Source organism: Rhinolophus sinicus, chromosome 7 (genome assembly GCF_057876585.1).
Source record: "Rhinolophus sinicus isolate RSI-liver-muscle chromosome 7, RSI-T2T, whole genome shotgun sequence".
NCBI classification, from domain to species: Eukaryota; Metazoa; Chordata; class Mammalia; order Chiroptera; family Rhinolophidae; genus Rhinolophus; species Rhinolophus sinicus.
The window spans coordinates 915,205-924,670 of record NC_142507.1 but is presented as its reverse complement, the minus strand read 5'-3'; positions in this window follow the sequence as shown (position 1 = coordinate 924,670).

The window sequence follows — 9,466 nt, the reverse complement described above, 5'->3', positions numbered from 1 at the left end:
TTGTGTCCTGTGCATCCCTTTTTCAGAGCCTGAGCTGGTGCTATTGGGAAGTTATTTTGCCTCAGACATTCGTTTGATGGCTTGACTTTTGCCTCGAGTCCTGAAATAGGTGTGACTGAGTGAAGTTCCCAGTTTCATCTCGATTTATTTGGTTTCAAATATGAAGTTTGGAAAATGCTAAAAATCAAGGAAAAATATGCTAGAAGGGGGAAATCTAAGAAAAATTTCTAGTAAGTCATCTTATAAAGATACAGTATTTTCTAATTTTGAGGAGAAAGATAGCATTATGTTCTGTACATAAATTAGTTGAAAAATATAGTTATTGAAATAACCCAGTCTTCCTCCCCCCCCCCCAGAATGTTATGAAACTAGCCAGAGGTGAAAGCTGATATTTCTACTTTTTTGGTGAGAAAAAGAAAAAGAAAAAAAGAAAAAAAAAAAAAAAATATATATATATATATATATATATATATAATATCCTAATCCTGAAGGATAGTACATCAGGAAAAATATTGATAAATTTTTTTAGAGTAGTGATAACTTTAGCTTATAAATCTGTAGTGTTTTTCCCCCTGGAATCACATCTAGAAGGTAAAAAGGATTAGAAGGGGCGGGGAGAGAAGGAAAGAAAGAAATGCTTACTATTGTAAAATTTTAGTAGAGGCCAGTTTCTGGAAAACAGCAGATATTACTAAGCTTCATGTGTTTGGTTTCCTAGTCGGCTGTCAGGATCTACAACAGCAGGAAGCATTCGACTCATTTCAGAGATCCCATCATCTGCTGACCTCATGTTTTCCTGTTCTCCTGAGCTTATGTGCTGGTCATTCTCCTCTCTCTAAAGATTTGTTGTCAGAGGCAGGTTTAGAGAACAGACTTCTGTGAGAGAGTACTTTAAATGCATTTATGGACAGATCAAAGCTAAAATGTCTTCTTGCCTCTCTGTATATCACTGTATCTCGAACCGTCAATTTTGGCATCCCTTTTCAGTTACTTAATATTACCATAGTGACCCAGGCTTTTATCACAGAAAAAACAAAATATTACACATTAAATGTTCCTGAGGTGACCTGTTTTCTCTCTTCAACATTTTTTCTATGTAGGAAAGGAGAATAATCAAAACAAAAAATTAGCAAGCACTGACCTGTAATATCACAAAGTTGAGAAGATAATGAAATGGTAATTACTATTTATCTTTCTCTATAAATACGATATACATATTATGACTGTAACGTTATAACACTACCTTTAGAGTTATAAGAGAAGGCCTAGTAAAATGCTAAGCTTTTATTTCAGTAGCTAAAATATGAGTATTTTTAATGTAACATGATATGGGACCAAAACCCAGGGAACAGGAAGAAAGAAGCAAAGGATGTGTAATATGGAGCATCCCCAGAGAGCGGGTGGAACTATTTCATTTGCTTTTACTCTGAAAACGCCGTAGTTTTACCTAACACATTTTGTCAGCAGCCCGTCTTCCCCAGCTCTTTGTCCAAGAAGCCCACAGCTCTGTGACGTGTCTCCTTTGTATTAGACGTGAAAGTCCAGGAGGAAATTACCACCCCTGTGTCTCCTTGCGCTGTCTACAATTTAGCAAGCACAGTTCTGGAGTTGAATGGACTTACATATTTCCCTGCTGAGCGTGCTGCCCATAGGGTGACGTAGCCCAGTCTCTGGGAGACCCTTGTCACAATGAGACCAAAGTGCATTTGCAACTCTTCGGGTGACAGGCATTTGGTCTTCCTGTTAAGTACACATCAACGTCACTGACAGGTAGCGGCCATCAGTGCTCACCAAATAGGTAGGTGCTGGAGCAGCCAAGGGGCAGCTGCAATTAGAAACGTTTCTCTATTCAGGATCACACATCCGAACGACTCTTATCATAATTAACGCCATCAATGTCACTTTCTTTTAAGTTGTATTTTTCCTCATTTCATTTCTTTTTGAAGGATTTCCAAGTGACGTGCTTTCAATCCTGTCCACCAGCAGAATCTCTGTAGGTGCCTCCCATCCTGAAGCCCTGTGATTCTGGACAGTTTCTACGTAGTTTCGGCCTCTGTGAGTGGTCCTACAGCTGTTCTCCTCCCTTGGGACGCAAGCCCTGGCGTGCAACACCTCCTCCCATGTCCCTAGGAAAGTCCCTCTATCCTGTCAGATCTGTGAGTGGGAATATGACGTCTCCTGTTACCCTGAGTGGTCACACAGTCATATGAACTAAAGGACCCTAATGGGATCCATAACAACCAATAGAGCTAAACGGAGCTCCTGTCTGCAGCTGGTCCTTAATGTGTAAGCCCGGTGCAGCGATTTCCAGGGGTTAGAGTCGGTAATGGAGGAAATAAGTTTAGTCAGTAATCATTGTGAGGCAGAGCCGCTGCCGCAGACCACTGTGAAGTTTTGTTGCCTCCACTGTGCAAACGGGAATGCTACCCATTGTTCAAATACAGGAAGCAAAAATGTCTCAAACGCCATCATTCTTAGACCTAGAGCATTCTTGCTTTCCTTCCCGCATCCCACTTTCAATTTTGAAAGACCTGCACGGTTGCTGTCATCCCTCACTTAGCAATCAGACACTTCCTTTAATGTCTGACAAAACCTACTAACCCTACAATGCTAACAATCCTAATGGCAGCTACAACTGTAGGAAAATGTATTGAGCACCTAGTATGTGCTGGCACCGCTCCAAGTCCTATTATATGCATTTCATCCGATAATCCTCACAAACACACTGTCTGTAAAGTATGAATTATTACATACCCAATTGATAGATATTTTACAGATGAAGGAACTGAAATTATGCTATATAACGGTTAGTTATGCTATGTAACGAGCAACCTACCTATTTAATGATTATGCAAACAGAACTAGGGTCCAGGAAACACAGCTGAAAACCATGCTCACCCTGCACAGCACTGCTGACTCAGAGTGGCAGAATCCTCGTGACTCCAACATTTAGGGGGAGTCGAATCGGATCGGTTATCGAGATGCAGTTCCTGGGAGAGGCCCTGTAGTCTTAGCAGTCTGCACGTCGCATACTAACAGTGCCACTTTTCCAAGTGCGCTGTCGTTGACGCTTCACTGTCCCAGCCTGCACTAGCTTCCGCTGGCTTCCCCACCTTTACTAAATGTGCTAGGTCTCCGCTTCACCTTCACCTTCACTCTGACATGACAAGATCCTCGCTGGGTTCTTGGGTCTTTATTCCTGATCAGAGTCTCTCTCAGTTTCCCTCAGGGGGTTACACAAACTATCCCAGTTTCCTCAGGAGTCCTTACCCCATCCTCCTTCTCCTCCCAGTGGATAAACGTGTCACTTCACACATACTGCAAACGCGCTCCAGTATGAATAGCCTTGGCGTCTCCTCCTCTCTGTTCCCCAATAAACGTCTCCATCACGCATTTTTATCTCTGACCTCAGGAAGTAGCAACCCTCTTCCCCAACCAAGAAGATGCTCCCAGTCTGCCCCCTCGAACCCAGTCCCTTCTCGTGACCTCAGCAGGTTTAGTTTTACTCTCTCGAGCCCTATTCAGAATCTCCCTCGCTGCCACGTTTTTCTTCCCTGCCGATACACACAGTGAGCCATAAAGGAAAGATGCCCACTGCCCCACATCACCAGTAGACTGTCCTCGCCTTTAGCCAGACACCTTGAAATTGTGACCACGTTACTCTGTCTACTCCCTTGCCTCCCAGACACCACTTACCACACGGGAAATTTGGCTTCTGACCTCACCATTTATGGGAACTGCTTTTACCAAGATTGACATAATCTTCTAATTGCTAAAGACACTGGTTTCTTTTTAGCTTCTGTCTACTGGACAGCTCTGCTGAATTTGATTATTGAGAAATCTGTTCTCAGTTATTTTCTCAGTCAACATAAATATAACGCTCATTTTTCTGAAACCTCTCACTAGATTACGTGACTAGCTTCTCTTCCTTGGTTTACTCCTGAGAAACAGCATTTCCTTGTTCCATCCTTACCTTTCCTCACTCAAGCAGTGCCCTTGGGTAAGTTCCTTTGCATCCATGATATCATCTCAATACCTATGCTGATTATTCCCAAAAACTTTTTGTGTGAAAAGCTTATCTATCAAACCCATTTCAGGTATCTGGACCTACATATACCAGTGCTCGTCACATGTCTATAACACCTCTGTATGTTTCCCACATATTATACTATCCCGCCTTCCACATTAGGAAAAGTAAAAGCAAAACATAAACCTAGGTGGCACTGTACGTGACGCACTACAGGAAGTACTGCCTGCAATGTGCTTGGTTTATCTCGCCGTTAGCAGCACCCGTCTCCCACGCTTCTGCCTGATCGCAGCTCCTGCTGTTCCACGTAGAGGCCGTGCCCTTTCATGAGCGATTTTCACTCATTCCGTTTAAGGCTCTGCTTGACTCTCACATGTTTCATGGAACCTGAGTTAGTTTTTACTGCTGCCATGACCATTACCATGAAGTTAGTGGGTTAATGAGGCAGGTTTATCAGTTAACGTCCTATAGATCAGAAACCTGATGCTGGTTTCCCTGACTGACACCAAGGTGTTGGAGGCTGACTTTCCTCTCGGAGGTTCTAAGAAAGACCTGTTTTCTTGCTCATTTGAGTCGTTGGTAGAATTAATTTCCATGCAGTCATAGGGGTGAGCTCTCCATTTCCCCTGTGGCTGTCACCCAAGGGCTGTGCACAGCTCCTGGAGACCTCTCTGCACAAAGCCCCTGCATCTCAGAAACAGCACTGAGGCATCCGGTCCTTTTCCTGTCTATGATCTATCTCGTCACTGATGGCCCAGAAGGGTTCTTCAGGTTTAAGAACTCACGTGATTAGGCTGGGCCCACCCTGACAATCAGGAAAATCTTCTCAATGCTCTAAGCTTAATCACATCGCATGTTCTCTTTCCATGTGACATGCTCCCATTTTCCCATGTGCAACATATTCACAGATGCCAAGCTTAGGGCAAGGGCATCTTGGGGTCCATTATTCTGACTACACTCTGGCCCCCAAGGCTTTGCACCCACCTCAAATATATTTACCTCACCCCAAATCACCTAAACTCTCAACCCATTACATCATCCACTCAAGGTCCAAAATCTCCTCCAGTCTCATCTGCTCGAAAGCCCCAAACCTCATCATGTACATCATATAATTTAGGGGTAGGTGGGGCTCTGGTTGTAACTGGGCACACGTAATCTTCATCTCTGGACCTGTCACACTGAAAAAACAAGTTATCTGCTCCCAAGTGATGAGACAGGCATAGAATAACTTCCCAGTTCTAAAAAGGAGACCTGGAAAGGAAAAAGGAGTTATGGTCCCAAGCAATTCCAAAATATATTCAAGGACACTCCACTGGGTATCAAGGCTCGGGAGTCACTTTATATGGTTCTGGCTCTGCCCTGTGGGCTCACAGCTCCACCCTCTGAGCCATCATTACTTTAGCATGAAACATGCCACGTATTTTGGGCTCTTTTTTATCACCCTGTCTCCTGTTATGGAATTCTGAGGTTCCTGACACCCTCCTCTCTGTAAATCATCTCTCTCAGTGCATCTGCTGATGTAACACTCTCAGGAACCTTGTGGGTTTCCTGTGTATGTGACATGTATCCACTCTGTAGTCTAGAGGCTGCTCCAGAAAGTCCACAGAAAGGCAAACGAACGATCTGAAGGGCAGTCAACTCCTGCTCCCAAAACAGAAGATGCCAGACACTGTTCCCGACACACCAGTGGGATTCACTTCCAACGGCAGACACGACGAACACGACCAAAACAGTAAAAGGAACCACACATGCTAGCAGGTATTTTTCCAAACCACCATCTGTTTACTAATCTTATTTCTAGCAAGATAAATGCACTGTTAGAGTTTGGAAGTCCGGAAGGTGGAAAACGTTTATATAAGTGAGTGTGCTGTACCAGATATTGAAAAAAATCAATCCCAAAAGCAACAAATTAAGTAAGAGGAACTGAATTAGTCACATACAGCTTGGTGAGAGAATGAGTAACTACTTTAAGGGCCAAATGCCACTGTTGTGACTCTCGTGGCAGTAGACCTGTTGGATAAGAACAGGGACCTAGTCAATGTCCCCCAGCCTGGGGACAATTCCAGGTGAGAGCCAGGTCCCCGGAAGCCACATTTCCCAGTAATGTTTAGTCATCACAGCCGTGGACACACACTGCGTTCCCATTGGCAAGTGAGGGTGTGAGAACAGAAATGCCCTGGAAACTCTGATGAAAGACGCTTCCTGTCAGATACCATGGCCACCTGCGTTTTCACCGTCTTAGGATGCCTCGGAGACCTGACTGACTTTTTCTATCAGAAGTTGTGTGTATTCGAATCTAAATCTTCCCAAATACCTTTTTGCAAGAGATGTCTTCAGAGATACAAGAAACAATTCTGAGCAATATACATGTTGAAACTGAGCAGAAAGTTTTATCCTTCTCACGCCACCAATATTCCCCCCGCTGTTACCCTTGGTCCATGAGAAGATGGAAGCAAATCTAATCAAGCACGGTTTCCCGTACTCACCAATTACCAGTAGCACTTCTTCCCTCTGGATTTCCCTCATTGTACCCCAAACCCTCTGGTTTTGAACAAACTCTTCTATCTCCTCAGGTTCCAAATAAATTAGTTCTTTCATGTTTGGCCTCCACCAAGACCCAGGCGTCTCATGAGTGCGTTAGCCTGGGGAGAGGAGATGGTTCAGTGTTCCGCTCTGTATGCCACGGGCCCAGAGCCACTGTATACCTGGCGTTACGTCAACACCATTTTTCTTCATGTCAAAACCACCCCTTTACTATGATTCATGGAACACAGCTTTGGTGAATCCTAAAACTCTCTTTACCATCATGACTGGTCTTCCCAGGATTTTGTCTCCGTGTTTTAGGGAGAGAAGTGAGTGTCCACCTACAGACCTACTGGCAGCAATCGCTCTGACCAGTCCCACACCCACGTGGGAGACACGCCCACTGTCCTAACTCAGAGACACTCGGTCTCCTGGCCACACCCCACACTCCATTTCAACAGCCCCCTTCAGGTACCACCTAAAACCGACAGCCCCTGGGGATTCCTTCATCTTTTCCCTCTTAATCTCTAAAGTCAAAACTAGATCTATTTCTCCAGCTAACTTCTCAAATCATGACTGCAGCTGAGTACTGCTTGATGCTTACAGACCGGTGACAGCACAAATCCATCATCTCTGACCGAGCTTAGCCATCACTGTCCCCAACCCGGGTCATCAGACACTTTGAGATTCTGGCTAGCTTCCTCTCTCACTTTCCAACATACTTATTCCAAACCTTCTCACACCCCCAATCTCTCTAGTCAACTGTCCTACTTCTCCCTCTTAACATAAAATTGTATGAAAAACAGATACCATCAGGAGTAAAAATTACTCAATTTTCTAAAGCGAGAAGCCTCAGAGAAGGGATTCGACAAGAATTCCAGGAACGCCTACCTGAGGACGCTGGCCGGTGCACAGGGCTTCGGGAAGACGTGGTGACGGGGAATGACATGGAATCACACCTGGCCAGAGTGTCGCTCCTTCTGGCTGAGAAGAGGCTGGGAGGCTGGGGAAGCAAACAGGGAACGTCAGCCTTATGTTCCCACCTCGGATGCCTTTCACAGAGATACACTTTACCTCCTGTCCACCTGTCACGTAAGGTCACACAGACCCAAAGAACGTTGGATGAACCACAGGACACTTCAGGGACAGGGAGCTTTGGGGGCATCAGCGAAAAGGATCAGTCACCAAGACAAAGAAGGAAAAAGGAGGTAACTTAACACTTCTGCTATTTGAGGCCATTTCAGAGTAGTTATTTATTTAAAAGATCAGTTCGCCGACTTACTTTGTAAATGGAGCTAATTAGGAAAATGAGAGGCTGAGAGGAGGCTGCACCCTGGACGGGAGCCTGGGGTTCCAGCCAGTGGGCCCGAGAGAAGGAACAGACGGGCTCGGCGGTGAATTTTCACCTGTTACAGGTGGTGGAGCAGGTAAACAGGTCGCTGGGCAGCGTCTCCTAAGGCCTCCCTATTTCTCCTTTTGTTAATGCCCTGTCACCACGCCTAGCTGCTGTTCAGTCATGCCTTTCAATAAGGCTTCTCAGAGCCTCTTTTAAATTATGCTCCATTGGAAATGAAAGTAACTGCCGACATACAAGAACTAGGACACACAGCGTGAGACCACGTGTTTAAGTATAATCAGCGTGTTCCTGTTCTGCTTTCCAATTGGACTACTTCCTGTTAAGGAATGAAAGAAACTAAGAGTGAGAGAAAGGCAATGTGTTACCCGGGCATGTTCAGTATGGTACCCAACAACCACTTCGCAATGGTATAACCCTATGGTGAAAGACCGAATGCCGTGCAGGGTGATGTGTGCCTAGAGACCGGTATCCGGGACCCGCGTGTGGTGTCTTAGGAGCTGACAAAATGTGGTTTGTTCACCTGAGGACACTTTAACTCAGTGGCACCTGCTAGATTTGCAAAGGTGTGTCCTGTCTCTGTCTCTGCCCGTGGTAAGGGGTGTGATGTCTCAGAAGGCTTGGCCTAGGTCACTGCCCTGATTTTTCATGGAGTTCAGTAGTAGACACCTGGGATTTTGCCTGCCCCGCCCCCTCTCATCTTCCTCCTGCGAAGTGCATCATATTTTCTCCTGAGGCTCCAGACCTCATCCATCGTTAGTCATGAGGTCGAGGTGACACTGGTTGTAGGGATGGTCCCAGCATCCAGGCCTGGCTAAGTTAGAGCATTTCATTGCTTTAGCCGCAGATTGCGTCACACATGGGTGGGAAATGGCATCACCTGATCCAGAGTCCACGAGATTTGATTCTATCTGTGGCCTGACGTGGTGTGAGCAGCAAGGTCCAGCCACGCCTGAACTAAAACACTTTGCTTCAGACAGTCTGAGCTGAGTCGTCCTTTCAGAAAGGCAGTGGCTGAACCAGTGCAGAGGAGGTCACAGACTCATGCCCGAGGTGTGCTGCTGCCTTGGAGCCCCATTCTCCAAGGGGGCAGGCCCCTCCCTCTCTCCTTCTTGGTTCTGACCATGGGAGAAGGTGTAGGGTGATGGTTACTCCCTTTTATAATCTACCAATTATGAAGTTGAGTAAGATTTATAAGTAAAACAATAATATCTCAACCAAAGTGCTGTTGATTCTAAACCTGATCACTCGGTGCAATTAATCTGTGTTTATTCTAATTTTTGAATCTATCCTCTTCTCCCACTCAAACTTGATTTTCTTCGTTTATTCACCAATGTGATTTAAAATATAATCAAGGCTTTCAAGAGCAATTACACCAGATGCAAGACGCATGACACTGCAGCATTTACCGAATCATTCCTGAGATTACATTAAATGAAGGGTAGAAAGGCTCTTTGCTCGCGATGGAGCTGTAAGCAACGTCAGCCTATGATACGTAATGCAGAACTAGTTACCGAATCAAACTATGGTAATTCTCTGAGTACAGGCAAAGAAATTAGACA